Source organism: Equus asinus, chromosome 1 (assembly GCF_041296235.1).
Source record: "Equus asinus isolate D_3611 breed Donkey chromosome 1, EquAss-T2T_v2, whole genome shotgun sequence".
NCBI classification, from domain to species: Eukaryota; Metazoa; Chordata; class Mammalia; order Perissodactyla; family Equidae; genus Equus; species Equus asinus.
The window spans coordinates 41,538,436-41,564,495 of NC_091790.1; positions in this window are offsets into that span (position 1 = coordinate 41,538,436).

The following is a 26,060-nucleotide window of genomic DNA, read 5'->3' on the forward strand; positions in this document are numbered from 1 at the left end:
AAAGAAGGCAGCACTATGTGCCTTGCATCCCTAAGGCAATGTAGCACACCCAGAGCAGATGTTCTACTTCTGCCAGGTCAGGCCTGCAAAGAAACTTCGTTTCACAGGACTTTGTAAGAGATGTTGCCGGTAGGCTGTTAGAGCACTGTGCAGAGCGAGTTGTTTCTTAGCTTCCCAAACAGCCGGAAGCAAGATGCTTTGGGGCCCTTCTCACCCTTTGGAAACAAGTCAGCACTTTGTGCCTTGCAGCTCTAGGGGAATGTAGCACACCCAGAGCAGATGTTCTAGTTCTGCCAGGTCAGGCCTGCAAAGGAACTTCGTTTCACAGGCCTTTGTGAGAGATGTTGCCGGTAGGCTGTAAGAGCACTGTGCAGAGCGAGTTGTTTCTTAGCTTCCCAGAGAGCTGGAAGCAAGATGCTTTGGGGCCCGTTAATTTTATACCCTGCTACTTTCCTGTAGTTGTTGATTATTTCTAATTGTTTTTCTGTGGATTCTTTGGGGCTTTCTATGTATAAGATCATGTCTTCTGCAAACAACGCGAGTTTTACTTCTTCGTTACCTATTTGGATTCCTTTTATTTTTTTTTCCTGCCGAATTGCTCTGGCCAGCACCTCCAGTACTATGTTGAATAGGAGTGGTGAAAGTGGGCACCCTTGTCTTGTTCCTGTCCTCAGAGGGATGGCTTTCAGCTTTTGTCCATTGAGTATGATGTTGGCTGTGGGTCTATCATATATGGCCTTTATTATGTTGAGGTACTTTCCTTCTATACCCATTTTACTGAGGGTTTTTATCATAAGTGGGTGTTGGATCTTGTCGAATGCTTTCTCTGCGTCTATTGAGATGATCATGTGGTTTTTGTTTTTCATTTTGTTGATGTAGTGTATCACGTTGATTGACTTGCGGGTGTTGAACCATCCCTGTGTCCCTGGTATAAATCCCACTTGATCATGGTGTATAATCTTTTTGATGTATTGCTGTAATCGGTTTGCCAAAATTTGGTTGAGGATTTTTGCATCTATGTTCATCAGTGATATCGGCCTGTAGTTCTCCTTCTTTGTGTTGTCCTTGTCAGGTTTGGGGATCAGAGTGATGTTGGCTTCATAGAATGTGTTAGGGAGTTCTCCATCTTTCTCAATTTTCTGGAACAGTTTGAGGAGAATAGGTACAAAGAACTCACACTGCTTAACAACAAAAAAACAAACAACCCGATCAAAAAATGGGCAGAGGACATGAACAGACATTTCTCCAAAGAAGATATGAACATGGCCAATAGACACATGAAAAGATGTTCATCATCGCTAATCATCAGGGAAATGCAAATCAAAACTACACTAAGATATCACCTTACCCCCGTTAGATTGGCAAAAACATCCAAAACCAAGAACGACAAATGTTGGAGAGGTTGTGGAGAAAGAGGAACCCTCATACACTGTTGGTGGGAATGCAAACTGGTACAGCCACTATGGAAAACAGTATGGAGATTTCTCAAAAAGTTAAAAATAGAAATACCCTATGACCCAGCCATCCCATTACTGGGTATCTATCCTAAGAACCTGATATCAGATATCTCAAGAGTCCGTTGCACCCCTATGTTCATCGCAGCATTATTTACAATAGCCAAGACGTGGAACCAGCCTACATGCCCAGAAACTGATGATTGGATAAAGAAGATGTGGTATATATACACAATGGAATACTACTCAGCCATAAAAAAAGACGAAAGTGGCCCATTCACAACAATGTGGATGGACCTCGAGGGCATTATGTTAAGCGAAATAAGTCAGTCAGAGAAAGACGAACTCTATATGACTCCACTCATACGTGGAAATTAGTATATTGAGAAGGAGATCTGATCGGTGGTTACCAGGGAAAAGGGGGGGTTGGGGGAGGGCACGGAGTGGGAAGTGGTGTTCCCACAACATGACTAACAAAAATGTACAACTGAAATTTCACAAGCTTGTAATCCATCATAACATTAATAAACAAAAAAAAAAAAAAAATGATGCTTTGGGGCCCATCTGCCCCTATGGAAAGAACGCAGCACTTTGTGCCTTGCAGCTCTAGGGCAATGTAGCACACCCAGAGCAGAAGTTCTACTTCAGCCAGATCAGGCCCACAAAGAAACTGCGTTTCACTGGCCTTTGTAAGAGATGTTCCCGGTAGGCTGTTACAGCACTGTGCAGAGCGAGTTCTTTCTTAGCTTCCCAAAGACCTGGAAGCAAGATGCTTTGGGGGCCATCTGCCCTTAAGGAAAGAAGGCAGCACTTTGTGCCTTGCAGCTCTAGGGCAATGTAGCACACCCAGAGCAGATGTTCTACTTCTGCCAGGTCAGGCCTGCAAAGAAACTGCGTTTCACAGGCCTTTGTAAGAGATGTTCCCTGTAGGCTGTTAGAGCACTGTGCAGAGCGAGTTGTTTCTTAGCTTCCCAAACAGCCGGAAGCAAGATGCTTTGGGGCCCTTCTCACCCTTTGGAAACAAGTCAGCACTTTGTGCCTTGCAGCTCTATGGCAATGTAGCACACCCAGAGTGGAAGTTCTACTTGAGCCGTATCAGGCCTGCAAAGAAACTGCGTTTCACAGGCCTTTGTAAGAGATGTTCCCGGTAGGCTGTAAGAGCACTGTGCAGAGGGACTTGTTTCTTAGCTTCCCAAAGAGCTGGAAGCAAAATGCTTTGAGACTCATCTGCCCCTTTGGAAAGAAGGCAGCACTTTGTGTCTTGCAGGTCTAGGGCAATGTAGCACACCCAGAGCAGATGTTCTACTTCTTCCAGGTCAGTCCTGCAAAGAAACTTCGTTTCACAGTCCTTTGTAAGAGATGTTCCCGGTAGGCTGCTAGAGCACTGTGCAGAGCGAGTTGTTTCTTAGCTTCCCAAAGAGCTGGAAGCAAGATGCTTTGGGGCCCTTCTCACCCTTTGGAAAGAAGGCAGCACTTTGTGCCTTGCAGCTCTAGGGCAATGTAGCACACCCACAGCAGAAGTTCTACTTCAGCCAGATCAGGCCCGCAAAGAAACTGCGTTTCACAGGCCTTTGTAAGAGATGTTCCCTGTAGGCTGTTAGAGCACTGTGCAGAGCGAGTTGTTTCTTAGCTTCCCAAAGAGCTGGAAGCAAGATGCTTTAGGGGCCACCTGCCCTTAAGGAAAGAAGGCAGCACTATGTGCCTTGCATCCCTAGGGCAATGTAGCACACCCAGAGCAGATGTTCTACTTCTGCCAGGTCAGGCCTGCAAAGAAACTTCGTTTCACAGGACTTTGTAAGAGATGTTGCCGGTAGGCTGTTAGAGCACTGTGCAGAGCGAGTTGTTTCTTAGCTTCCCAAACAGCCGGAAGCAAGATGCTTTGGGGCCCTTCTCACCCTTTGGAAACAAGTCAGCACTTTGTGCCTTGCAGCTCTAGGGGAATGTAGCACACCCAGAGCAGATGTTCTAGTTCTGCCAGGTCAGGCCTGCAAAGGAACTTCGTTTCACAGGCCTTTGTGAGAGATGTTGCCGGTAGGCTGTAAGAGCACTGTGCAGAGCGAGTTGTTTCTTAGCTTCCCAGAGAGCTGGAAGCAAGATGCTTTGGGGCCCGTTAATTTTATACCCTGCTACTTTCCTGTAGTTGTTGATTATTTCTAATTGTTTTTCTGTGGATTCTTTGGGGCTTTCTATATATAAGATCATGTCTTCTGCAAACAACGCGAGTTTTACTTCTTCGTTACCTATTTGGATTCCTTTTATTTTTTTTTCCTGCCGAATTGCTCTGGCCAGCACCTCCAGTACTATGTTGAATAGGAGTGGTGAAAGTGGGCACCCTTGTCTTGTTCCTGTCCTCAGAGGGATGGCTTTCAGCTTTTGTCCATTGAGTATGATGTTGGCTGTGGGTCTATCATATATGGCCTTTATTATGTTGAGGTACTTTCCTTCTATACCCATTTTACTGAGGGTTTTTATCATAAGTGGGTGTTGGATCTTGTCGAATGCTTTCTCTGCGTCTATTGAGATGATCATGTGGTTTTTGTTTTTCATTTTGTTGATGTAGTGTATCACGTTGATTGACTTGCGGGTGTTGAACCATCCCTGTGTCCCTGGTATAAATCCCACTTGATCATGGTGTATAATCTTTTTGATGTATTGCTGTAATCGGTTTGCCAAAATTTGGTTGAGGATTTTTGCATCTATGTTCATCAGTGATATCGGCCTGTAGTTCTCCTTCTTTGTGTTGTCCTTGTCAGGTTTGGGGATCAGAGTGATGTTGGCTTCATAGAATGTGTTAGGGAGTTCTCCATCTTTCTCAATTTTCTGGAACAGTTTGAGGAGAATAGGTACAAAGAACTCACACTGCTTAACAACAAAAAAACAAACAACCTGATTAAAAAATGGGCAGAGGACATGAATAGACATTTCTCCAAAGAAGATATGAACATGGCCAATAGACACATGAAAAGATGTTCATCATCGCTAATCATCAGCGAAATGCAAATAAAAACTACACTAAGATATCACCTTACCCCCGTTAGATTGGCAAAAACATCCAAAACCAAGAACGACAAATGTTGGAGAGGTTGTGGAGAAAGAGGAACCCTCATACACTGTTGGTGGGAATGCAAACTGGTACAGCCACTATGGAAAACAGTATGGAGATTTCTCAAAAAGTTAAAAATAGAAATACCCTATGACCCAGCCATCCCATTACTGGGTATCTATCCTAAGAACCTGATATCAGATATCTCAAGAGTCCGTTGCACCCCTATGTTCATCGCAGCATTATTTACAATAGCCAAGACGTGGAACCAGCCTACATGCCCAGAAACTGATGATTGGATAAAGAAGATGTGGTATATATACACAATGGAATACTACTCAGCCATAAAAAAAGACGAAAGTGGCCCATTCACAACAATGTGGATGGACCTCGAGGGCATTATGTTAAGCGAAATAAGTCAGTCAGAGAAAGACGAACTCTATATGACTCCACTCATAGGTGGAAATTAGTATATTGAGAAGGAGATCTGATCGGTGGTTACCAGGGAAAAGGGGGGGTGGGGGGAGGGCACGGAGGGGGAAGTGGTGTTCCCACAACATGACTAACAAAAATGTACAACTGAAATTTCACAAGCTTGTAATCCATCATAACATTAATAAACAAAAAAAAAAAAAAAAAAGATGCTTTGGGGCCCATCTGCCCCTATGGAAAGAACGCAGCACTTTGTGCCTTGCAGCTCTAGGGCAATGTAGCACACCCAGAGCAGAAGTTCTACTTCAGCCAGATCAGGCCCGCAAAGAAACTGCGTTTCACTGGCCTTTGTAAGAGATGTTCCCGGTAGGCTGTTACAGCACTGTGCAGAGCGAGTTCTTTCTTAGCTTCCCAAAGACCTGGAAGCAAGATGCTTTGGGGGCCATCTGCCCTTAAGGAAAGAAGGCAGCACTTTGTGCCTTGCAGCTCTAGGGCAATGTAGCACACCCAGAGCAGATGTTCTACTTCTGCCAGGTCAGGCCTGCAAAGAAACTGCGTTTCACAGGCCTTTGTAAGAGATGTTCCCTGTAGACTGTTAGAGCACTGTGCAGAGCGAGTTGTTTCTTAGCTTCCCAAACAGCCGGAAGCAAGATGCTTTGGGGCCCTTCTCACCCTTTGGAAACAAGTCAGCACTTTGTGCCTTGCAGCTCTATGGCAATGTAGCACACCCAGAGTGGAAGTTCTACTTGAGCCGTATCAGGCCTGCAAAGAAACTGCGTTTCACAGGCCTTTGTAAGAGATGTTCCCGGTAGGCTGTAAGAGCACTGTGCAGAGGGACTTGTTTCTTAGCTTCCCAAAGAGCTGGAAGCAAAATGCTTTGAGACTCATCTGCCCCTTTGGAAAGAAGGCAGCACTTTGTGTCTTGCAGGTCTAGGGCAATGTAGCACACCCAGAGCAGATGTTCTACTTCTTCCAGGTCAGTCCTGCAAAGAAACTTCGTTTCACAGTCCTTTGTAAGAGATGTTCCCGGTAGGCTGCTAGAGCACTGTGCAGAGCGAGTTGTTTCTTAGCTTCCCAAAGAGCTGGAAGCAAGATGCTTTGGGGCCCTTCTCACCCTTTGGAAAGAAGGCAGCACTTTGTGCCTTGCAGCTCTAGGGCAATGTAGCACACCCACAGCAGAAGTTCTACTCCAGCTAGATCAGACCTGCAAAGAAACTGCGTTTCACAGGCCTTTGTAAGAGATGTTCCCTGTAGGCTGTTAGAGCACTGTGCAGAGCGAGTTGTTTCTTAGCTTCCCAAAGAGCTGGAAGCAAGATGCTTTAGGGGCCATCTGCCCTTAAGGAAAGAAGGCAGCACTATGTGCCTTGCATCCCTAGGGCAATGTAGCACACCCAGAGCAGATGTTCTACTTCTGCCAGGTCAGGCCTGCAAAGAAACTTCGTTTCACAGGACTTTGTAAGAGATGTTGCCGGTAGGCTGTTAGAGCACTGTGCAGAGCGAGTTGTTTCTTAGCTTCCCAAACAGCCGGAAGCAAGATGCTTTGGGGCCCTTCTCACCCTTTGGAAACAAGTCAGCACTTTGTGCCTTGCAGCTCTAGGGCAATGTAGCACACCCAGAGCAGATGTTCTAGTTCTGCCAGGTCAGGCCTGCAAAGGAACTTCGTTTCACAGGCCTTTGTGAGAGATGTTGCCGGTAGGCTGTAAGAGCACTGTGCAGAGCGACTTATTTCTTAGCTTCCCAGAGAGCTGGAAGCAAGATGCTTTGGGGCCCGTTAATTTTATACCCTGCTACTTTGCTGTAGTTGTTGATTATTTCTAATAGTTTTTCTGTGGATTCTTTGGGGTTTTCTATGTATAAGATCATGTCGTCTGCAAACAACGCGAGTTTTAATTCTTCGTTACCTATTTCGATTAATTTTATTTATTTTTCCTGCCGTATTGCTCTGGCCGGCACCTCCAGTACTATGTTGAATAGGAGTGGTGAAAGTGGGCACCCTTGTCTTGTTCCTGTCCTCAGAGGGATGGCTTTCAGCTTTTGTCCATTGAGTATGATGTTGGCTGTGGGTCTATCATATATGGCCTTTATTATGTTGAGGTACTTTCCTTCTATACCCATTTTACTGAGGGTTTTTATCATAAGTGGGTGTTGGATCTTGTCGAATGCTTTCTCTGCGTCTATTGAGATGATCATGTGGTTTTTGTTTTTCATTTTGTTGATGTAGTGTATCACGTTGATTGACTTGCGGGTGTTGAACCATCCCTGTGTCCCTGGTATAAATCCCACTTGATCATGGTGTATAATCTTTTTGATGTATTGCTGTAATCGGTTTGCCAAAATTTGGTTGAGGATTTTTGCATCTATGTTCATCAGTGATATCGGCCTGTAGTTCTCCTTCTTTGTGTTGTCCTTGTCAGGTTTGGGGATCAGAGTGATGTTGGCTTCATAGAATGTGTTAGGGAGTTCTCCATCTTTCTCAATTTTCTGGAACAGTTTGAGGAGAATAGGTACAAAGAACTCACACTGCTTAACAACAAAAAAACAAACAACCCGATCAAAAAATGGGCAGAGGACATGAACAGACATTTCTCCAAAGAAGATATGAACATGGCCAATAGACACATGAAAAGATGTTCATCATCGCTAATCATCAGGGAAATGCAAATCAAAACTACACTAAGATATCACCTTACCCCCGTTAGATTGGCAAAAACATCCAAAACCAAGAACGACAAATGTTGGAGAGGTTGTGGAGAAAGAGGAACCCTCATACACTGTTGGTGGGAATGCAAACTGGTACAGCCACTATGGAAAACAGTATGGAGATTTCTCAAAAAGTTAAAAATAGAAATACCCTATGACCCAGCCATCCCATTACTGGGTATCTATCCTAAGAACCTGATATCAGATATCTCAAGAGTCCGTTGCACCCCTATGTTCATCGCAGCATTATTTACAATAGCCAAGACGTGGAACCAGCCTACATGCCCAGAAACTGATGATTGGATAAAGAAGATTTGGTATATATACACAATGGAATACTACTCAGCCATAAAAAAAGACGAAAGTGGCCCATTCACAACAATGTGGATGGACCTCGAGGGCATTATGTTAAGCGAAATAAGTCAGGCAGAGAAAGACGAACTCTATATGACTCCACTCATAGGTGGAAATTAGTATATTGAGAAGGAGATCTGATCGGTGGTTACCAGGGAAAAGGGGGGGTGGGGGGAGGGCACGGAGGGGGAAGTGGTGTTCCCACAACATGACTAACAAAAATGTACAACTGAAATTTCACAAGCTTGTAATCCATCATAACATTAATAAACAAACAAACAAAAAAAAAGATGCTTTGGGGCCCATCTGCCCCTATGGAAAGAACGGAGCACTTTCTGCCTTGCAGCTCTAGGGCAATGTAGCACACCCACAGCAGAAGTTCTACTTCAGCCAGATCAGGCCCGCAAAGAAACTGCGTTTCACAGGCCTTTGTAAGAGATGTTCCCGGTAGGCTGTTAGAGCACTGTGCAGAGCGAGTTCTTTCTTAGCTTCCCAAACAGCCGGAAGCAAGATGCTTTGGGGCCCTTCTCACCCTTTGGAAACAAGTCAGCACTTTGTGCCTTGCAGCTCTAGGGCAATGTAGCACACCCAGAGCGGAAGTTCTACTTCAGCCGTATCAGGCCTGCAAAGAAACTGCATTTCACAGGCCTTTGTAAGAGATGTTCCAGGTAGGCTGTAAGAGCACTGTGCAGAGCGATTTATTTTTTAGCTTCCCAGAGAGAAGGAAGCGAGATGCTTTGGGGCCCTTCTCACCCTTTGGAAAGCAGGCAGCACTTTGTGCCTTGCAGCTCTAGGGCAATGTAGCACACCCAGAGCAGAAGTTCTACTTCAGCTAGATCAGACCTGCAAAGAAACTGCGTTTCACAGGCCTTTGTAAGAGATGTTGCCGGTAGGCTGTTAGAGCACTGTGCAGAGCGAGTTGTACCTTAGCTTCCCAAAGAGCTGGAAGCAAGATTCTTTAGGGGCCATCTGCCCTTAAGGAAAGAAGGCAGCACTTTGTGCCTTGCATCTCTAGGGCAATGTAGCACACCCAGAGCAGATGTTCTACTACTGCCAGGTCAGGCCTGCAAAGAAACTTCGTTTCACAGGCCCTTGTAAGAGATGTTCCCGGTAGGCTGTTAGAGCACTGTGCAGAGCGACTTGTTTCTTAGCTTCCCAAAGAGCTGGAAGCAAGATGCTTTGGGGCCCTTCTCACCCTTTGGAAAGAAGGCAGCACTTTGTGCCTTGCAGCTCTAGGGCAATGTAGCACACCCCGAGCAGAAGTTCTACTTTAGCCAGATCTGGCCCGCAAAGAAACTGCGTTTCACAGGCCTTTGTAAGAGATGTTCCCGGTAGGCTGTTAGAGCACTGTGCAGAGCGAGTTGTTTCTTAGCTTCCCAAACAGCCGGAAGCAAGATGCTTTGGGGCCCTTCTCACACTTTGGAAAGAAGGCAGCACTTTGTGCCTTGCAGCTCTAGGGCACTGTAGCACACCCACAGCAGAAGTTCTACTTCAGCCAGATCAGGCCCGCAAAGAAACTGCGTTTCACAGGCCTTTGTAAGAGATGTTCCCGGTAGGCTGTTAGAGCACTGTGCAGAGCGAGTTGTTTCTTAGATTTCCAACGAGCTGGAAGCAAGATGCTTTAGGGGCCACCTGCCCTTAAGGAAAGAAGGCAGCACTTTGTGCCTTGCAGCTCTAGGGCAATGTAGCACACCCAGAGCAGATGTTCTACTTCTGCCAGGTCAGGCCTGCAAAGAAACTTCGTTTCACAGGCCTTTGTAAGAGATGTTGCCGGTAGGCTGTAAGAGCACTGTGCAGAGCGATTTATTTTTTAGCTTCCCAGAGAGAAGGAAGCGAGATGCTTTGGGGCCCTTCTCACCCTTTGGAAAGCAGGCAGCACTTTGTGCCTTGCAGCTCTAGGGCAATGTAGCACACCCAGAGCAGAAGTTCTACTTCAGCTAGATCAGACCTGCAAAGAAACTGCGTTTCACAGGCCTTTGTAAGAGATGTTGCCGGTAGGCTGTTAGAGCACTGTGCAGAGCGAGTTGTACCTTAGCTTCCCAAAGAGCTGGAAGCAAGATTCATTAGGGGCCATCTGCCCTTAAGGAAAGAAGGCGGCACTTTGTGCCTTGCATCTCTAGGGCAATGTAGCACACCCAGAGCAGATGTTCTACTACTGCCAGGTCAGGCCTGCAAAGAAACTTCGTTTCACAGGCCCTTGTAAGAGATGTTCCCGGTAGGCTGTTAGAGCACTGTGCAGAGCGACTTGTTTCTTAGCTTCCCAAAGAGCTGGAAGCAAGATGCTTTGGGGCCCTTCTCACCCTTTGGAAAGAAGGCAGCACTTTGTGCCTTGCAGCTCTAGGGCAATGTAGCACACCCCGAGCAGAAGTTCTACTTCAGCCAGATCTGGCCCGCAAAGAAACTGCGTTTCACAGGCCTTTGTAAGAGATGTTCCCGGTAGGCTGTTAGAGCACTGTGCAGAGCGAGTTGTTTCTTAGCTTCCCAGAGAGCTGGAAGCAAGATGCTTTTGGGCCCTTCTCACCCTTTGGCAAGAAGGCAGCACTTTGAGCCTTGCAGCTCTAGGGCAATGTAGCACACCCAGAGCAGAAGTTGTACTTCAGCCAGATCAGGCCCGCAAAGAAACTGCGTCTCACAGGCCTTTGTAAGAGATGTTCCCTGTAGGCTGTTAGAGCACTGTGCAGAGCGAGTTCTTTGTTAGCTTCCCAAAGACCTGGAAGCAAGATGCTTTGGGGGCCATCTGCCCTTAAGGAAAGAAGGCAGCACTTTGTGCCTTGCAGCTCTAGGGCAATGTAGCACACCCAGAGCAGATGTTCTACTTCTGCCAGGTCAGGCCTGCAAAGAAACTGCGTTTCACAGGCCTTTGTAAGAGATGTTGCCGGTAGGCTGTTAGAGCACTGTGCAGAGCGAGTTGTTTCTTAGCTTCCCAAACAGCCGGAAGCAAGATGCTTTGGGGCCCTTCTCACCCTTTGGAAACAAGTCAGCACTTTGTGCCTTGCAGCTCTAGGGCAATGTAGCACACCCAGAGCAGATGTTCTACTTCTGCCAAGTCAGGCCTGCAAAGAAACTTCGTTTCACAGGCCTTTGTAAGAGATGTTGCCGGTAGGCTGTAAGAGCACTGTGCACAGCGACTTATTTCTTAGCTTCCCAGAGAGCTGGAAGCAAGATGCTTTGGGGCCCGTTAATTTTATACCCTGCTACTTTGCTGTAGTTGTTGATTATTTCTAATAGTTTTTCTGCGGATTCTTTGGGGCTTTCTATGTATAAGATCATGTCGTCTGCAAACAACGCGAGTTTTACTTCTTCGTTACCTATTTGGATTCCTTTTATTTTTTTTTCCTGCCGAATTGCTCTGGCCAGCACCTCCAGTACTATGTTGAATAGGAATGGTGAAAGTGGGCACCCTTGTCTTGTTCCTGTCCTCAGAGGGATGGCTTTCAGCTTTTGTCCATTGAGTATGATGTTGGCTGTGGGTCTATCATATATGGCCTTTATTATGTTGAGGTACTTTCCTTCTATACCCGTTTTACTGAGGGTTTTTATCATAAATGGGTGTTGGATCTTGTCGAATGCTTTCTCTGCGTCTATTGAGATGATCATGTGGTTTTTGTTTTTCATTTTGTTGATGTAGTGTATCACGTTGATTGACTTGCGGGTGTTGAACCATCCCTGTGTCCCTGGTATAAATCCCACTTGATCATGGTGTATAATCTTTTTGATGTATTGCTGTAATCGGTTTGCCAAAATTTGGTTGAGGATTTTTGCATCTATGTTCATCAGTGATATCGGCCTGTAGTTCTCCTTCTTTGTGTTGTCCTTGTCAGGTTTGGGGATCAGAGTGATGTTGGCTTCATAGAATGTGTTAGGGAGTTCTCCATCTTTCTCAATTTTCTGGAACAGTTTGAGGAGAATAGGTACAAAGAGCTCACACTGCTTAACAACAAAAAAGCAAACAACCCGATCAAAAAATGGGCAGAGGACATGAACAGACATTTCTCCAAAGAAGATATGAACATGGCCAATAGACACATGAAAAGATGTTCATCATCGCTAATCATCAGGGAAATGCAAATCAAAACTACACTAAGATATCACCTTACCCCCGTTAGATTGGCAAAAACATCCAAAACCAAGAACGACAAATGTTGGAGAGGTTGTGGAGAAAGAGGAACCCTCATACACTGTTGGTGGGAATGCAAACTGGTACAGCCACTATGGAAAACAGTATGGAGATTTCTCAAAAAGTTAAAAATAGAAATACCCTATGACCCAGCCATCCCATTACTGGGTATCTATCCTAAGAACCTGATATCAGATATCTCAAGAGTCCGTTGCACCCCTATGTTCATCGCAGCATTATTTACAATAGCCAAGACGTGGAACCTGCCTACATGCCCAGAAACTGATGATTGGATAAAGAAGATGTGGTATATATACACAATGGAATACTACTCAGCCATAAAAAAAGACGAAAGTGGCCCATTCACAACAATGTGGATGGACCTCGAGGGCATTATGTTAAGCGAAATAAGTCAGTCAGAGAAAGACGAACTCTATATGACTCCACTCATACGTGGAAATTAGTATATTGAGAAGGAGATCTGATCGGTGGTTACCAGGGAAAAGGGGGGGTGGGGGGAGGGCACGGAGTGGGAAGTGGTGTTCCCACAACATGACTAACAAAAATGTACAACTGAAATTTCACAAGCTTGTAATCCATCATAACATTAATAAACAAAAAAAAAAAAAAAAAAAGATGCTTTGGGGCCCATCTGCCCCTATGGAAAGAACGCAGCACTTTGTGCCTTGCAGCTCTAGGGCAATGTAGCACACCCAGAGCAGAAGTTCTACTTCAGCCAGATCAGGCCCACAAAGAAACTGCGTTTCACTGGCCTTTGTAAGAGATGTTCCCGGTAGGCTGTTACAGCACTGTGCAGAGCGAGTTCTTTCTTAGCTTCCCAAAGACCTGGAAGCAAGATGCTTTGGGGGCCATCTGCCCTTAAGGAAAGAAGGCAGCACTTTGTGCCTTGCAGCTCTAGGGCAATGTAGCACACCCAGAGCAGATGTTCTACTTCTGCCAGGTCAGGCCTGCAAAGAAACTGCGTTTCACAGGCCTTTGTAAGAGATGTTCCCTGTAGGCTGTTAGAGCACTGTGCAGAGCGAGTTGTTTCTTAGCTTCCCAAACAGCCGGAAGCAAGATGCTTTGGGGCCCTTCTCACCCTTTGGAAACAAGTCAGCACTTTGTGCCTTGCAGCTCTATGGCAATGTAGCACACCCAGAGTGGAAGTTCTACTTGAGCCGTATCAGGCCTGCAAAGAAACTGCGTTTCACAGGCCTTTGTAAGAGATGTTCCCGGTAGGCTGTAAGAGCACTGTGCAGAGGGACTTGTTTCTTAGCTTCCCAAAGAGCAGGAAGCAAAATGCTTTGAGACTCATCTGCCCCTTTGGAAAGAAGGCAGCACTTTGTGTCTTGCAGGTCTAGGGCAATGTAGCACACCCAGAGCAGATGTTCTACTTCTTCCAGGTCAGTCCTGCAAAGAAACTTCGTTTCACAGTCCTTTGTAAGAGATGTTCCCGGTAGGCTGCTAGAGCACTGTGCAGAGCGAGTTGTTTCTTAGCTTCCCAAAGAGCTGGAAGCAAGATGCTTTGGGGCCCGTCTCACCCTTTGGAAAGAAGGCAGCACTTTGTGCCTTGCAGCTCTAGGGCAATGTAGCACACCCACAGCAGAAGTTCTACTTCAGCCAGATCAGGCCCGCAAAGAAACTGCGTTTCACAGGCCTTTGTAAGAGATGTTCCCTGTAGGCTGTTAGAGCACTGTGCAGAGCGAGTTGTTTCTTAGCTTCCCAAAGAGCTGGAAGCAAGATGCTTTAGGGGCCACCTGCCCTTAAGGAAAGAAGGCAGCACTATGTGCCTTGCATCCCTAGGGCAATGTAGCACACCCAGAGCAGATGTTCTACTTCTGCCAGGTCAGGCCTGCAAAGAAACTTCGTTTCACAGGACTTTGTAAGAGATGTTGCCGGTAGGCTGTTAGAGCACTGTGCAGAGCGAGTTGTTTCTTAGCTTCCCAAACAGCCGGAAGCAAGATGCTTTGGGGCCCTTCTCACCCTTTGGAAACAAGTCAGCACTTTGTGCCTTGCAGCTCTAGGGGAATGTAGCACACCCAGAGCAGATGTTCTAGTTCTGCCAGGTCAGGCCTGCAAAGGAACTTCGTTTCACAGGCCTTTGTGAGAGATGTTGCCGGTAGGCTGTAAGAGCACTGTGCAGAGCGAGTTGTTTCTTAGCTTCCCAGAGAGCTGGAAGCAAGATGCTTTGGGGCCCGTTAATTTTATACCCTGCTACTTTCCTGTAGTTGTTGATTATTTCTAATTGTTTTTCTGTGGATTCTTTGGGGCTTTCTATATATAAGATCATGTCTTCTGCAAACAACGCGAGTTTTACTTCTTCGTTACCTATTTGGATTCCTTTTATTTTTTTTTCCTGCCGAATTGCTCTGGCCAGCACCTCCAGTACTATGTTGAATAGGAGTGGTGAAAGTGGGCACCCTTGTCTTGTTCCTGTCCTCAGAGGGATGGCTTTCAGCTTTTGTCCATTGAGTATGATGTTGGCTGTGGGTCTATCATATATGGCCTTTATTATGTTGAGGTACTTTCCTTCTATACCCATTTTACTGAGGGTTTTTATCATAAGTGGGTGTTGGATCTTGTCGAATGCTTTCTCTGCGTCTACTGAGATGATCATGTGGTTTTTGTTTTTCATTTTGTTGATGTAGTGTATCACGTTGATTGACTTGCGGGTGTTGAACCATCCCTGTGTCCCTGGTATAAATCCCACTTGATCATGGTGTATAATCTTTTTGATGTATTGCTGTAATCGGTTTGCCAAAATTTGGTTGAGGATTTTTGCATCTATGTTCATCAGTGATATCGGCCTGTAGTTCTCCTTCTTTGTGTTGTCCTTGTCAGGTTTGGGGATCAGAGTGATGTTGGCTTCATAGAATGTGTTAGGGAGTTCTCCATCTTTCTCAATTTTCTGGAACAGTTTGAGGAGAATAGGTACAAAGAACTCACACTGCTTAACAACAAAAAAACAAACAACCCGATCAAAAAATGGGCAGAGGACATGAATAGACATTTCTCCAAAGAAGATATGAACATGGCCAATAGACACATGAAAAGATGTTCATCATCGCTAATCATCAGCGAAATGCAAATCAAAACTACACTAAGATATCACCTTACCCCCGTTAGATTGGCAAAAACATCCAAAACCAAGAACGACAAATGTTGGAGAGGTTGTGGAGAAAGAGGAACCCTCATACACTGTTGGTGGGAATGCAAACTGGTACAGCCACTATGGAAAACAGTATGGAGATTTCTCAAAAAGTTAAAAATAGAAATACCCTATGACCCAGCCATCCCATTACTGGGTATCTATCCTAAGAACCTGATATCAGATATCTCAAGAGTCCGTTGCACCCCTATGTTCATCGCAGCATTATTTACAATAGCCAAGACGTGGAACCAGCCTACATGCCCAGAAACTGATGATTGGATAAAGAAGATGTGGTATATATACACAATGGAATACTACTCAGCCATAAAAAAAGACGAAAGTGGCCCATTCACAACAATGTGGATGGACCTCGAGGGCATTATGTTAAGCGAAATAAGTCAGTCAGAGAAAGACGAACTCTATATGACTCCACTCATAGGTGGAAATTAGTATATTGAGAAGGAGATCTGATCGGTGGTTACCAGGGAAAAGGGGGGGTGGGGGGAGGGCACGGAGGGGGAAGTGGTGTTCCCACAACATGACTAACAAAAATGTACAACTGAAATTTCACAAGCTTGTAATCCATCATAACATTAATAAACAAAAAAAAAAAAAAAAAAGATGCTTTGGGGCCCATCTGCCCCTATGGAAAGAACGCAGCACTTTGTGCCTTGCAGCTCTAGGGCAATGTAGCACACCCAGAGCAGAAGTTCTACTTCAGCCAGATCAGGCCCGCAAAGAAACTGCGTTTCACTGGCCTTTGTAAGAGATGTTCCCGGTAGGCTGTTACAGCACTGTGCAGAGCGAGTTCTTTCTTAGCTTCCCAAAGACCTGGAAGCAAGATGCTTTGGGGGCCATCTGCCCTTAAGGAAAGAAGGCAGCACTTTGTGCCTTGCAGCTCTAGGGCAATGTAGCACACCCAGAGCAGATGTTCTACTTCTGCCAGGTCAGGCCTGCAAAGAAACTGCGTTTCACAGGCCTTTGTAAGAGATGTTCCCTGTAGGCTGTTAGAGCACTGTGCAGAGCGAGTTGTTTCTTAGCTTCCCAAACAGCCGGAAGCAAGATGCTTTGGGGCCCTTCTCACCCTTTGGAAACAAGTCAGCACTTTGTGCCTTGCAGCTCTATGGCAATGTAGCACACCCAGAGTGGAAGTTCTACTTGAGCCGTATCAGGCCTGCAAAGAAACTGCGTTTCACAGGCCTTTGTAAGAGATGTTCCCGGTAGGCTGTAAGAGCACTGTGCAGAGGGACTTGTTTCTTAGCTTCCCAAAGAGCTGGAAGCAAAATGCTTTGAGACTCATCTGCCCCTTTGGAAAGAAGGCAGCACTTTGTGTCTTGCAGGTCTAGGGCAATGTAGCACACCCAGAGCAGATGTTCTACTTCTTCCAGGTCAGTCCTGCAAAGAAACTTCGTTTCACAGTCCTTTGTAAGAGATGTTCCCGGTAGGCTGCTAGAGCACTGTGCAGAGCGAGTTGTTTCTTAGCTTCCCAAAGAGCTGGAAGCAAGATGCTTTGGGGCCCTTCTCACCCTTTGGAAAGAAGGCAGCACTTTGTGCCTTGCAGCTCTAGGGCAATGTAGCACACCCACAGCAGAAGTTCTACTTCAGCCAGATCAGGCCTGCAAAGAAACTCCGTTTCACAGGCCTTTGTAAGAGATGTTCCCGGTAGGCTGTTAGAGCACTGTGCAGAGCGAGTTGTTTCTTAGCTTCCCAAAGAGCTGGAAGCAAGATGCTTTGGGGCCCTTCTCACCCTTTGGAAAGAAGGCAGCACTTTGTGCCTTGCAGCTCTAGGGCAATGTAGCACACCCAGAGCAGTTGTTCTACTTCTGCCAGGTCAGGCCTGCAAAGAAACTTCGTTTCACAGACCTTTGTAAGAGATGTTCCCTGTAGGCTGTTAGAGAACTGTGCAGAGCTAGTTGTTTCTTAGCTTCCCAAGGAGCTGGAAGCAAGATGCTTTGGGGCCCTTCTCACCCTTTGGAAAGAAGGCAGCACTTTGTGCCTTGCAGCTCTAGGGCAATGTAGCACACCCAGAGCCGAAGTTCTACTTCAGCTAGATCAGACCTGCAAAGAAACTTCGTTTCACAGGCCTTTGTAAGAGATGTTCGCGGTCGGCTGTTAGAGCACTGTGCAGAGCGAGTTGTTTCTTAGCTTCCCAGAGAGCTGGAAGCAAGATGCTTTGGGTCCGTTAATTTTATACCCTGCTACTTTGCTGTAGTTGTTGATTATTTCTAATAGTTTTTCTGTGGATTCTTTGGGGTTTTCTATGTATAAGATCATGTCGTCTGCAAACAACGCGAGTTTTACTTCTTCGTTACCTATTTGGATTCCTTTTATTTTTTTTTCCTGCCGAATTGCTCTGGCCAGCACCTCCAGTACTATGTTGAATAGGAGTGGTGAAAGTGGGCACCCTTGTCTTGTTCCTGTCCTCAGAGGGATGGCTTTCAGCTTTTGTCCATTGAGTATGATGTTGGCTGTGGGTCTATCATATATGGCCTTTATTATGTTGAGGTACTTTCCTTCTATACCCATTTTACTGAGGGTTTTTATCATAAATGGGTGTTGGATCTTGTCGAATGCTTTCTCTGCGTCTATTGAGATGATCATGTGGTTTTTGTTTTTCATTTTGTTGATGTAGTGTATCACGTTGATTGACTTGCGGGTGTTGAACCATCCCTGTGTCCCTGGTATAAATCCCACTTGATCATGGTGTATAATCTTTTTGATGTATTGCTGTAATCGGTTTGCCAAAATTTGGTTGAGGATTTTTGCATCTATGTTCATCAGTGATATCGGCCTGTAGTTCTCCTTCTTTGTGTTGTCCTTGTCAGGTTTGGGGATCAGAGTGATGTTGGCTTCATAGAATGTGTTAGGGAGTTCTCCATCTTTCTCAATTTTCTGGAACAGTTTGAGGAGAATAGGTACAATGAACTCACACTGCTTAACAACAAAAAAACAAACAACCCGATCAAAAAATGGGCAGAGGACATGAACAGACATTTCTCAAAAGAAGATATGAATATGGCCAATAGACACATGAAAAGATGTTCATCACCGCTAATCATCAGGGAAATGCAAATCAAAACTACACTAAGATATCACCTTACCCCCGTTAGATTGGCAAAATCATCCAAAACCAAGAACGACGAATGTTGGAGAGGTTGTGGAGAAAGAGGAACCCTCATACACTGTTGGTGGGAATGCAAACTGGTACAGCCACTATGGAAAACAGTATGGAGATTTCTCAAAAAGTTAAAAATAGAAATACCCTATGACCCAGCCATCCCATTACTGGGTATCTATCCTAAGAACCTGATATCAGATATCTCAAGAGTCCGTTGCACCCCTATGTTCATCGCAGCATTATTTACAATAGCCAAGACGTGGAACCAGCCTACATGCCCAGAAACTGATGATTGGATAAAGAAGATGTGGTATATATACACAATGGAATACTACTCAGCCATAAAAAAAGACGACATTGGCCCCTTCACAACAATGTGGATGGACCTCGAGGGCATTATGTTAAGCGAAATAAGTCAGTCAGAGAAAGACGAACTCTATATGACTCCACTCATAGGTGGAAATTAGTATATTGAGAAGGAGATCTGATCGGTGGTTACCAGGGAAAAGGGGGGGTGGGGGAGGGCACGGAGTGGGAAGTGGTGTTCCCACAACATGACTAACAAAAATGTACAACTGAAATTTCACAAGCTTGTAATCCATCATAACATTAATAAACAAACAAAAAAAAAAGATGCTTTGGGGCCCATCTGCCCCTATGGAAAGAACGCAGCACTTTGTGCCTTGCAGCTCTAGGGCAATGTAGCAAACCCAGAGCAGAAGTTCTACTTCAGCCAGATCAGGCCCGCAAAGAAACTGCGTTTCACAGGCCTTTGTAAGAGATGTTCCCGGTAGGCTGTTAGAGCACTGTGCAGAGCGAGTTGTTTCTTAGCTTCCCAAAGAGCTGGAAGCAAGATGCTTTGGGGCCCTTCTCACCCTTTGGCAAGAAGGCAGCACTTTGTGCCTTGCAGCTCTAAGGCAATGTAGGACACCCAGAGCAGAAGTTCTACTTCAGCCAGATCAGGCATGCAAAGAAACTGCGTTTCACAGGCCTTTGTAAGAGATGTTCGCAGTAGGCTGTTAGAGCACTGTGCAGAGCGAGTTGTTTCTCAGCTTCCAAAAGAGTTGGAAGCAAGATGCTTTGGGGCTCATCTGCCCCTTTGAAATGAAGGCAGCACTTTGTGCCTTGCAGCTCTAGGGCAATGTAGCACACCCAGAACAGAAGTTGTACTTCAGCCAGATCAGGCCTGCAAAGAAACTTCGTTTCACAGGCCTTTGTAAGAGATATTCCCGGTAGGCTGTTAGAGCACTGTGCAGAGCAAGTTGTTTCTTAGCTTCCCAGAGAGCTGGAAGCAAGATGCTTTGGGGAGCGTTAATTGTATCCCCTGCTACTTTGCTGTAGTTGTTGATTATTTCTAATAGTTTTTCTGTGGATTCTTTGGGGTTTTCTATGTATAAGATCATGTCGTCTGCAAACAACGCGAGTTTTACTTCTTCGTTAACTATTTGGATTCCTTTTATTTTTTTTTCCTGCCGAATTGCTCTGGCCAGAACCTCCAGTACTATGTTGAATAGGAGTGGTGAAAGTGGACACCCTTGTCTTGTTCCTGTCCTCAGAGGGATGGCTTTCAGCTTTTGTCCATTGAGTATGCTGTTGGCTGTGGGTCTATCATATATGGCCTTTATTATGTTGAGGTACTTTCCTTCTATACCCATTTTACTGAGGGTTGTTATCATAAATGGGTGTTGGATCTTGTCGAATGCTTTCTCTGCGTCTATTGAGATGATCATGTGGTTTTTGTTTTTCATTTTGTTGATGTAGTGTATCACGTTGATTGACTTGCGGGTGTTGAACCATCCCTGTGTCCCTGGTATAAATCCCACTTGATCATGGTGTATAATCTTTTTGATGTATTGCTGTAATCGGTTTGCCAAAATTTGGTTGAGGATTTTTGCATCTATGTTCATCAGTGATATCGGCCTGTAGTTCTCCTTCTTTGTGTTGTCCTTGTCAGGTTTGGGGATCAGAGTGATGTTGGCTTCATAGAATGTGTTAGGGAGTTCTCCATCTTTCTCAATTTTCTGGAACAGTTTGAGGAGAATAGGTACAAAGAACTCACACTGCTTAACAACAAAAAAACAAACAACCTGATCAAAAAATGGGCAGAGGACATGAACAGACATTTCTCAAAAGAAGATATGAATATGGCCAATAGACACATGAAAAGATGTTCATCATCGCTAATCATCAGGGAAATGCAAATCAAAACTACACTAAGATATCACCTTACCCCCGTTAGATTGGCAAAAACATCCAAAACCAAGAACGACAAATGTTGGAGAGGTTGTGGAGAAAGAGGAACCCTCATACACTGTTGGTGGGAATGCAAACTGGTACAGCCACTATGGAAAACAGTATGGAGATTTCTCAAAAAGTTAAAAATAGAAATACCCTACGACCCAGCCATCCCATTACTGGGTATCTATCCTAAGAACCTGATATCAGATATCTCAAGAGTCCGTTGCACCCCTATGTTCATCGCAGCATTATTTACAATAGCCAAGACGTGGAACCAGCCTACATGCCCAGAAACTGATGATTGGATAAAGAAGATGTGGTATATATACACAATGGAATACTACTCAGCCATAAAAAAAGACGACATTGGCCCCTTCACAACAATGTGGATGGACCTCGAGGGCATTATGTTAAGCGAAATAAGTCAGTCAGAGAAAGACGAACTCTATATGACTCCACTCATAGGTGGAAATTAGTATATTGAGAAGGAGATCTGATCGGTGGTTACCAGGGAAAAGGGGGGGTGGGGGGAGGGCACGGAGTGGGAAGTGGTGTTCCCACAACATGACTAACAAAAATGTACAACTGAAATTTCAGAAGCTTGTAATCCATCATAACATTAATAAACAAAAAGAAAAAAAAGATGCTTTGGGGCCCATCTGCCCCTATGGAAAGAACGCAGCACTTTGTGCCTTGCAGCTCTAGGGCAATGTAGCACACCCAGAGCAGAAGTTCTACTTCAGCCAGATCAGGCCCGCAAAGAAACTGCGTTTCACAGGCCTTTGTAAGAGATGTTCCCGGTAGGCTGTTAGAGCACTGTGCAGAGCGAGTTGTTTCTTAGCTTCCCAAAGAGCTGGAAGCAAGATGCTTTGGGGCCCTTCTCACCCTTTGGCAAGAAGGCAGCACTTTGTGCCTTGCAGCTCTAAGGCAATGTAGCACACCCAGAGCAGAAGTTCTACCTCAGCCAGATCAGGCATGCAAAGAAACTGCGTTTCACAGGCCTTTGTAAGAGATGTTCGCGGTAGGCTGTTAGAGCACTGTGCAGAGCGAGTTGTTTCTCAGCTTCCAAAAGAGTTGGAAGCAAGATGCTTTGGGGCTCATCTGCCCCTTTGAAATGAAGGCAGCACTTTGTGCCTTGCAGCTCTAGGGCAATGTAGCACACCCAGAGCAGAAGTTGTACTTCAGCCAGATCAGGCCTGCAAAGAAACTGCATTTCACAGGCCTTTGTAAGAGATGTACCCGGTAGGCTGTTAGAGCACTGTGCAGAGCGAGTTGTTTCTTAGCTTCCCAGAGAGCTGGAAGCAAGATGCTTTGGGGCCCGTTAATTGTATCCCCTGCTACTTTGCTGTAGTTGTTGATTATTTCTAATAGTTTTTCTGTGGATTCTTTGGGGTTTTCTATGTATAAGATCATGTCGTCTGCAAACAACGCGAGTTTTACTCCTTCGTTAACTATTTGGATTCCTTTTATTTTTTTTTCCTGCCGAATTGCTCTGGCCAGCACCTCCAGTACTATGTTGAATAGGAGTGGTGAAAGTGGACACCCTTGTCTTGTTCCTGTCCTCAGAGGGATGGCTTTCAGCTTTTGTCCATTGAGTATGATGTTGGCTTTGGGTCTATCATATATGGCCTTTATTATGTTGAGGTACTTTCCTTCTATACCCATTTTACTGAGGGTTTTTATCATAAATGGGTGTTGGATCTTGTCGAATGCTTTCTCTGCGTCTATTGAGATGATCATGTGGTTTTTGTTTTTCATTTTGTTGATGTAGTGTATCACGTTGATTGACTTGCGGGTGTTGAACCATCCCTGTGTCCCTGGTATAAATCCCACTTGATCATGGTGTATAATCTTTTTGATGTATTGCTGTAATCGGTTTGCCAAAATTTTGTTGAGGATTTTTGCATCTATGTTCATCAGTGATATCGGCCTGTAGTTCTCCTTCTTTGTGTTGTCCTTGTCAGGTTTGGGGATCAGAGTGATGTTGGCTTCATAGAATGTGTTAGGGAGTTCTCCATCTTTCTCAATTTTCTGGAACAGTTTGAGGAGAATAGGTACAAAGAACTCACACTGCTTAACAACAAAAAAACAAACAACCCGATCAAAAAATGGGCAGAGGACATGAACAGACATTTCTCAAAAGAAGATATGAATATGGCCAATAGACACATGAAAAGATGTTCATCATCGCTAATCATCAGGGAAATGCAAATCAAAACTACACTAAGATATCACCTTACCCCCGTTAGATTGGCAAAAACATCCAAAACCAAGAACGACGAATGTTGGAGAGGTTGTGGAGAAAGAGGAACCCTCATACACTGTTGGTGGGAATGCAAACTGGTACAGCCACTATGGAAAACAGTATGGAGATTTCTCAAAAAGTTAAAAATAGAAATACCCTATGACCCAGCCATCCCATTACTGGGTATCTATCCTAAGAACCTGATATCAGATATCTCAAGAGTCCGTTGCACCCCTATGTTCATCGCAGCATTATTTACAATAGCCAAGACGTGGAACCAGCCTACATGCCCAGAAACTGATGATTGGATAAAGAAGATGTGGTATATATACACAATGGAATACTACTCAGCCATAAAAAAAGACGACATTGGCCCCTTCACAACAATGTGGATGGACCTCGAGGGCATTATGTTAAGCGAAATAAGTCAGTCAGAGAAAGACGAACTCTGTATGACTCCACTCATAGGTGGAAATTAGTATATTGAGAAGGAGATCTGATCGGTGGTTACCAGGGAAAAGGGGGGGTGGGGGGAGGGCACGGAGTGGGAAGTGGTGTTCCCACAACATGACTAACAAAAATGTACAACTGAAATATCACAAGCTTGTAATCCATCATAACATTAATAAACAAAAAGAAAAAAAAGATGCTTTGGGCCCCATCTGCCCCTATGGAAAGAACGCAGCACTTTGTGCCTTGCAGCTCTAGGGCAATGTAGCACACCCAGAGCAGAAGTTCTACTTCAGCCAGATCAGGCCCGCAAAGAAACTGCGTTTCACAGGCCTTTGTAAGAGATGTTCCCGGTAGGCTGTTAGAGCACTGTGCAGAGCGAGTTGTTTCTTAGCTTCCCAAAGAGCTGGAAGCAAGATGCTTTGGGGCCCTTCTCACCCTTTGGCAAGAAGGCAGCACTTTGTGCCTTGCAGCTCTAAGGCAATGTAGCACACGCAGAGCAGAAGTTCTACTTCAGCCAGATCAGGCCTGCAAAGAAACTGCGTTTCACAGGCCTTTGTAAGAGATGTTCGCGGTAGGCTGTTAGAGCACTGGGCAGAGCGAGTTGTTTCTCAGCTTCCAAAAGAGTTGGAAGCAAGATGCTTTGGGGCTCATCTGCCCCTTTGAAATGAAGGCAGCACTTTGTGCCTTGCAGCTCTAGGGCAATGTAGCACACCCAGAGCAGAAGTTGTACTTCAGCCAGATCAGGCCTGCAAAGAAACTGCATTTCACAGGCCTTTGTAAGAGATGTTCCCGGTAGGCTGTTAGAGCACTGTGCAGAGCGAGTTGTTTCTTAGCTTCCCAGAGAGCTGGAAGCAAGATGCTTTGGGGCCCGTTAATTGTATCCCCTGCTACTTTGCTGTAGTTGTTGATTATTTCTAATAGTTTTTCTGTGGATTCTTTGGGGTTTTCTATGTATAAGATCATGTCGTCTGCAAACAACGCGAGTTTTACTTCTTCGTTAACTATTTGGATTCCTTTTATTTTTTTTTCCTGCCGAATTGCTCTGGCCAGAACCTCCAGTACTATGTTGAATAGGAGTGGTGAAAGTGGACACCCTTGTCTTGTTCCTGTCCTCAGAGGGATGGCTTTCACCTTTTGTCCATTGAGTATGATGTTCTCTGTGGGTCTATCATATATGGCCTTTATTATGTTGAGGTACTTTCCTTCTATACCCATTTTACTGAGGGTTTTTATCATAAATGGGTGTTGGATCTTGTCGAATGCTTTCTCTGCGTCTATTGAGATGATCATGTGGTTTTTGTTTTTCATTTTGTTGATGTAGTGTATCACGTTGATTGACTTGCGGGTGTTGAACCATCCCTGTGTCCCTGGTATAAATCCCACTTGATCATGGTGTATAATCTTTTTGATGTATTGCTGTAATCGGTTTGCCAAAATTTTGTTGAGGATTTTTGCATCTATGTTCATCAGTGATATCGGCCTGTAGTTCTCCTTCTTTGTGTTGTCCTTGTCAGGTTGGGGGATCAGAGTGATGTTGGCTTCATAGAATGTGTTAGGGAGTTCTCCATCTTTCTCAATTTTCTGGAACAGTTTGAGGAGAATAGGTACAAAGAACTCACACTGCTTAACAACAAAAAAACAAACAACCCGATCAAAAAATGGGCAGAGGACATGAACAGACATTTCTCAAAAGAAGATATGAATATGGCCAATAGACACATGAAAAGATGTTCATCATCGCTAATCATCAGGGAAATGCAAATCAAAACTACACTAAGATATCACCTTACCCCCGTTAGATTGGCAAAAACATCCAAAACCAAGAACGACGAATGTTGGAGAGGTTGTGGAGAAAGAGGAACCCTCATACACTGTTGGTGGGAATGCAAACTGGTACAGCCACTATGGAAAACAGTATGGAGATTTCTCAAAAAGTTAAAAATAGAAATACCCTACGACCCAGCCATCCCATTACTGGGTATCTATCCTAAGAACCTGATATCAGATATCTCAAGAGTCCGTTGCACCCCTATGTTCATCGCAGCATTATTTACAATAGCCAAGACGTGGAACCAGCCTACATGCCCAGAAACTGATGATTGGATAAAGAAGATGTGGTATATATACACAATGGAATACTACTCAGCCATAAAAAAAGACGACATTGGCCCCTTCACAACAATGTGGATGGACCTCGAGGGCATTATGTTAAGCGAAATAAGTCAGTCAGAGAAAGACGAACTCTATATGACTCCACTCATAGGTGGAAATTAGTATATTGAGAAGGAGATCTGATCGGTGGTTACCAGGGAAAAGGGGGGGTGGGGGGAGGGCACGGAGTGGGAAGTGGTGTTCCCACAACATGACTAACAAAAATGTACAACTGAAATTTCACAAGCTTGTAATCCATCATAACATTAATAAACAAAAAGAAAAAAAAGATGCTTTGGGGCCCATCTGCCCCTATGGAAAGAACGCAGCACTTTGTGCCTTGCAGCTCTAGGGCAATGTAGCACACCCAGAGCAGAAGTTCTACTTCAGCCAGATCAGGCCCGCAAAGAAACTGCGTTTCACAGGCCTTTGTAAGAGATGTTCCCGGTAGGCTGTTAGAGCACTGTGCAGAGCGAGTTGTTTCTTAGCTTCCCAAAGAGCTGGAAGCAAGATGCTTTGGGGCCCTTCTCACCCTTTGGCAAGAAGGCAGCACTTTGTGCCTTGCAGCTCTAAGGCAATGTAGCACACCCAGAGCAGAAGTTCT